The sequence below is a fragment of the Chamaea fasciata genome, unplaced genomic scaffold (genome assembly GCF_029207755.1).
Source record: "Chamaea fasciata isolate MVZ Bird 193981 ecotype frontalis unplaced genomic scaffold, bChaFas1.0.hap1 SCAF_5, whole genome shotgun sequence".
Lineage (NCBI taxonomy): Eukaryota > Metazoa > Chordata > Aves > Passeriformes > Sylviidae > Chamaea > Chamaea fasciata.
In genome coordinates, this window is record NW_027094090.1 from 65,519,581 (window position 1) to 65,525,580 (window position 6,000).

Sequence of the window (6,000 nt, forward strand, 5' to 3'; positions counted from 1 at the left end):
TCGAAACTGTACTTTGGTTGTGGTTTTATCGGGATTTTTCTATTTTGTAAATTCTTTCTTTTTTTCATTTTTTATTAATAATTTTTATTAATATTTTAATTCACGGATTTGGCTTATCATTTATAACATTTACCTCGACCCAAATAACATGCCTGATATTTCCAAAATTCTCCCTAGTCTGGGTAAGGCTTCTTAACATAACATTCAGCCTTCCAGCCTTAATAACAAGATTTACAATTGTGATAAGAAACATTTAAAAATGTGATTAAAACATTTAAATTAAAAACAGTGGAGGGAAAAGCTCTGGAGAGAAATTATTCTGATTTATGCTTGAAAAAAGAGGGCTCAAATGGAAGGGGAAAAAAAAAAAAGAACAAATGCTTAATGCTGTCTGGGGAACACAGCAGCAGCCTTTCTCAGACAGGCCTTGTGTTCCTACAAAATAGCCAATCCAAGAATGAGCATTCCAGATAAACAAAGAGGCACAAACGTAGGAAGTAGGAATGAAATTCTAGTGAAGTTGCTTTCCACTTTCCCCTGCCCCTGCTGCAGTACAATGCTGAAACTGGGCAGATGAATTTGCTCCTAAAGAAAAATACCGTTGTGTGGCTGGCACTTTGCCCATCAGACACCAAAAGCTCTTCCAGTTGCTGGCAATGTAGCAAGAGTGACAGGCTCCAGGCCAGGGCTCTCCTGATGGAGCCCACAAAAATCAGGGGAGTGCCCAGGGGCAGCTTGTTAGCACTGGGACTGATCAGCATCCTGGATACTAACACTCCTCTACTCCTTCTGCTCCCGGGGAGCCATTTGTCTGAGTGAAATGTCTGGTTAAAGGGGCTGATGATAAAGCATTCTCACAGTGTTGGTTTCTCCAGAAATATGTGTGATGCCAGTATGTAATGTCAGGAGGCAGCTTTGCCTGAAATACCAGCGGCATCTCATTTCAAAAAAAGGAAACTGGAGAAAGGGTGTAGCTTGGAATTGAAGGACAGATATGATTAAAAGGAGGGAGATATTGCTGTGCTGAAGCCCCCTGTGATTCTTTAGTTAGGGAGGCATTCGGAAAAGGGAATATAATGGACAAGCAGAAAATACTGAAGTCTGTAAAGGTGTTTTACAGTGCCCTGATTGCTCCTGTTATAAATGATTTTCAGCCAATCTGATATCAAAGATTTTATTTTGCCATTTCCAAAATCAATCTGAGACAACCACAATAAAATTGGACAACACTGATCGAATGCTGGGTGAACAGAGGAGCAGCCACAACGGTGCTGTTCCACCCTGTAGTAGATATAGTGAAAAAATTCGTGTATAAAATATTGTATGCTATAAATCTGAAATTGTCACTGTAAGTTTGGATTCCCAAAGCTGCACAGGGCGTCCTTGAAATTCCAAAGTCCATTGTGCAACTGTGAAACAGCAGAATTTGCAACAGAAATGGCAAGGCTGAATGGGAGATGGCCCATTCATCAAGGGTGGACCTCCACTTCACAGCTGATCAGCATCTGATATCAATCTAGGTGGAGGGCTTCCGGAGATTGAACCAATCAGCCTCCCAATGCAAGGTTCCCAGAATGCCTTTCATACTGCAGAAAATGGACAAGGTTGGACAGCACCCTTGCTGCTGCTCCTCTGTCCACCCAACATTTGATTGATGTTGTCCAATTTTATTGTGTCTGTTTCAGACTAATTTTGGAAATGGCAAAATAAATTCTTTGATATTGGATTTGCTATTGATCATTTATAACGACCACGTCCACAGATGCTGGTTTTCGGAGCACAGATTTTATACAGTTTTTCTGCCTGGAGGCAATGTCTACTGTGAGTCTTTGTCCAGTCCACCTATTCATGTATTTCTTTCTTTCATGGTTTGGTTTTAAAAGATTTTCCTGGCAGTGTGCAGGGTCTGAAAGGGGTTCCTGGAACCGGGCATTGGGATGGTGATAGGTTCAATCTCCGGACTTCCTCCACCTAGATTGGTATCAGGCGCTGATCAACCGTGAATTGGGGAGTCCATCCTTGATGAACGGCCATCTCCTGCTCAGCCTTGTCCTTTCTGTTGCAAATTCTGGTTTTGCTCTGCTATTTCACAGTTGCACAATGGGCCTCGGTAGTCAGAGAGCCTTTTGAAGTTTTTGGGAATCAGAACTTATATGACAATTCTAAGGTTATAACATACAATACTGTTGATACTCGAATTTATTTACTTCATCTACCACACTCCTATACTGAATGAGAACTCAGTGAACCTGAAAAGAATGCACTTTGAAGTGGGTAACAGGAGTCATGTTTATTACAGAATTAAGTTGGGTGTGGATGGGAAATGTATTATTTACTACAGAATAATGTTATTTGTGAGACTTTTACAGACCATCATTGAGAACAAGAGTCAAGTCTTAAGTAGGATTAGAAAGGGGAAAAAAGAGGATAATCAGAGGTTGTTACTTTTATTCTCTCTTTCATGCATGAGGGATAAAATCCTACTAGCTTCTCTCCCAAACATAAAAAATTATATATTAAGTTTGTATTTTGTGACTATGCTTCATTTTTTTCATAGCAACCCAGTCTTCAGAGAATCTCCTAGGTTAATATTGTCTAGCTTTGTATCTTGAGCATTATCTATTCCTAGACATTGTCTGCATCTCTATTACTGTTCCTGCTGTAGAGAAGAAATCCAACCTTCTCTGCTGTCACCGTGTTCCAGACATCTAAATCTTTGAAATCTGTCAACGTGTGGGCTCTGGCATGTTGAGAGACCCTATGTTTGCTCCCCCTGCTGTGGATGTCAGCAGTTCTCCAGCTCCCTTATTCTCACTGCTACATACACAGACTTATGTTTAGCCACTGTTTACCAATTTTCTCCCTAAGATGTTGCAAGTCACTTCTTGCTGACTTGGTAATTTGTCTTCAGTGGGCACATTACTGTGTTTTGGCTCCTTAACAGGCTTATCCTGATGATGCCAGAGGTTGAGACATTCACTGTCCCTACTCTGGCTGTGTCCTATAGTGATCTGCAGTTATCATGTGCAAATATTCTGAAAGGTCAAGTATCTTCTGCCCCAACAAAGTGCCCAGCTGAGGGTGAAGTGAGCTACATGACTTCTCTTAAGTCTGGTCTTTATAACATGGTGTCACTTGATGCTGTGGGTACTCACACCCTCTGATCCTCATCTGCTTTTGCACCTGAAATGTGCACTTCATCCTGGGCAGTGCACTGATCTGGCTCATCCCTCTCTATACTTGGTGGGTCATGAGAGCTGTCTCTGGGTCTCTCTGCAGATCAGCAGCCCAAGACAGGCAGGGTCTGACCACACATTTGCCAAGAGGCAGATAGCAAGCCAAAAAGTAAAAGTATTTGATCTAAAGGGGATATAAAGGGACCTAAACTGGTGCCTAGAGTCCAGAAAGACTTCAAAACGATGTTTGATTTTCCCATGGTTTACAATGTTTAAACAAATTCAACGTATAATTTGGTCAAATGACAAGAATATATATAGAAGAGAATGGTGATAATAACTCAAAAAGATTTGAAGGACATAAATGTCAAGGAAGGAGGAGTAGTTATGGTAGCACTAGTGTGATAGCCAAAAGGACTTAAGGAAATCTGAGAAAAGGAAGATTTTGGCTCAGTACAAGGAACAAAAATATAAACTAAAAAAGTGACCTGAAATAAGTAACTGTACAAAGCCTAAGAAACCAAACAAACCCTTTCTTCCAAGCAGTTATTTTGGAAGAGGAAAGTACCAGATACTACATTGAGTACTTGGCAAGTTTCACCCTTGTCGTGGGTTTTTGCGTGGAAGCCACTCAGAAAGTTATGGTGATGGTGGCTGCCTAAAATGGAAAGAGACAACAATAATCACTTTGATTTGAGCAATCCCCAAAAGGGAGAGGATGAAATCCCTCAGAAGCAGTAAATTAAAATTGAACACCTAGAGTAAATTATGCATACAGTGAATGGCACAACCTTCTGTTGGGTACTGCACATAGAGGAGAGACACATTCTGATTTTCTGTGTCTAAAATAAAACGCCTATAAAAAGTACTTCTTCCCATTACGGAGACAAATACATTTGACAAGAGTGATTTGTCTTCTTATTATAGAATTTATGGGTTTGTTTGGTTTTTTGTTTTGTTTTTTTTGTTTGTTTGTTTTTGGTTTGGTTTGGTTTTGGGTTTTTTGGGGGGTTTTTTTGTTTGGTTGGTTGGTTTTTTGGGGGTTGTGTGTGTGTGTGTGTGTGTGTGTGTGTGTGTGCGTGTGTGGTATCCTCCTTTCCCTGGTGAGCTTTAAGTATAGAGAAAACAAAGGTGTCTGATATGGTAAGAATCTGGTACAGATGAGGGGTCTGAAAATGGGACAGTATTCCTACTTTTCACATTGACAGTACTCTCTCTTCCCTGGAGTGTCCCTGGGCTTTGGAGGATGTGATAAAGCATGTTCAGTGCAATTGAAAGAAATGTTAAAACTTCAGACATAAATAGACATAGCCTTTAAATTTAGGCACTGTGTTAGAAAATTGTATTAGGAGCTAAACCACATGTTCAAAAATATGGAAATTTAAAGTCAGGGTAATGGTCGAAACCAGAGAACAAAGCTGATCTTCCCAGACAGACTTTTCTATTATTCAGTGAAGGGTTTTTTTAAATGAAGGCTAGAAATACCTGTTTATTGATGGCAGTGCTTTGATGGATGAGTAGTAAAACCAGGCTGGTCACTAGATCAGTGGGACAGATGCTGCAAAGGAGACCATTCACTTAAGCTTTATGAAGCACTGACTCCTGTGCCAGCAGGGAGGCAAAGAGCTGCTTCACCATGTTCACAGTTCATTAAACTGCTGGCATTTTCAGTGCATACCAAACCCCAGATCAAATAACTCTGCTGTTAGATCATGCTGAAGTGCTCCACTGCTTATTTCTCTCTGTCACATCCCAGTTACCAGGCTGCAGGGACACCGGTGAAAGTGGCATGTGGAAGCTTTAAGCTATATAAACTTTGGTGCTTGAAACAAGCAAACGTGCAGTGAACGAGCACTCTTTGTTCCCTTGTTCTCTGTCTATGCTTTGGTGAAGAAGGCATGGGGTTCCTGCTGGAAAGTGGGATGACATGTTTAAAAGAGGACATGGACACAGTGCCGGGCAGCAAGTCCCTGCATCACCCCACTGTGCCTGGCCCCCGTAGGACCAGGCTGTGCAGAGCCACCACACTTCCTCTTTCCTGCTGCCCTGGTTCCTGGGATGGAAGGCATTCAGCCCAGGCATCCAGCTCAGTACTCACCTCTCTGCTGACTTCTGGCTTGGGATGGCTAGTGATTTCTGCCAGGAAGGAGGCAGGAGACGGGGATGTGCTGCCATCGTGGTACTCACTCTCCATTTCCTCCATCGTTTTGAGCTCTTGGGCATTTTGTTTCAAGGGCAGCACTCTCTGGATGTTTTCATTCTCATATACTTGCAGATGTGACGCTGCCAAGTGGTGTGCCTTTTTTAATCTGGGAAAATCCTTGGTATGTTTTACGAGACGGACATACGAGGCCCAGGAACTACCAGCACATACAAATGTTTGCAATCTTTCTTCAGACAAAGGCTGCGGGCTGGATTTTTGCCATCCCCGCGAGATAGCCGAGATCAGTGCTCGCAGTGGCGCCCAATGTTGTTTGTGGCAGAGGCTCCCAGGCCAGAGCCCACAGCCCAGCCCAGTCCTGGGAGGTGAGGGAGACATGCCGGGACTGTTCTGCTCTGTCTCTGCTCGGCACAGCAGCCCCGGGCTGACAGCATGGCTGCACTGCTGGAGAGGCTCTGGACTGCTTCACTGTTGTAGGGTGGGGGAATGAACTGCACTGACCCCTCCAATGGTAAAGCACACAAAGGCTTAGGTTAAATCTCCTCTCTTGCTTTCCCACCTAATCGTGCCATGCTGTCCCTCCCAAGTTCCATCCTTCTCTCTTTTCAGATCCTGTTTATTAACCTCTTCTCCCAGGATCTACCACTGATTTTTTCCCTATAG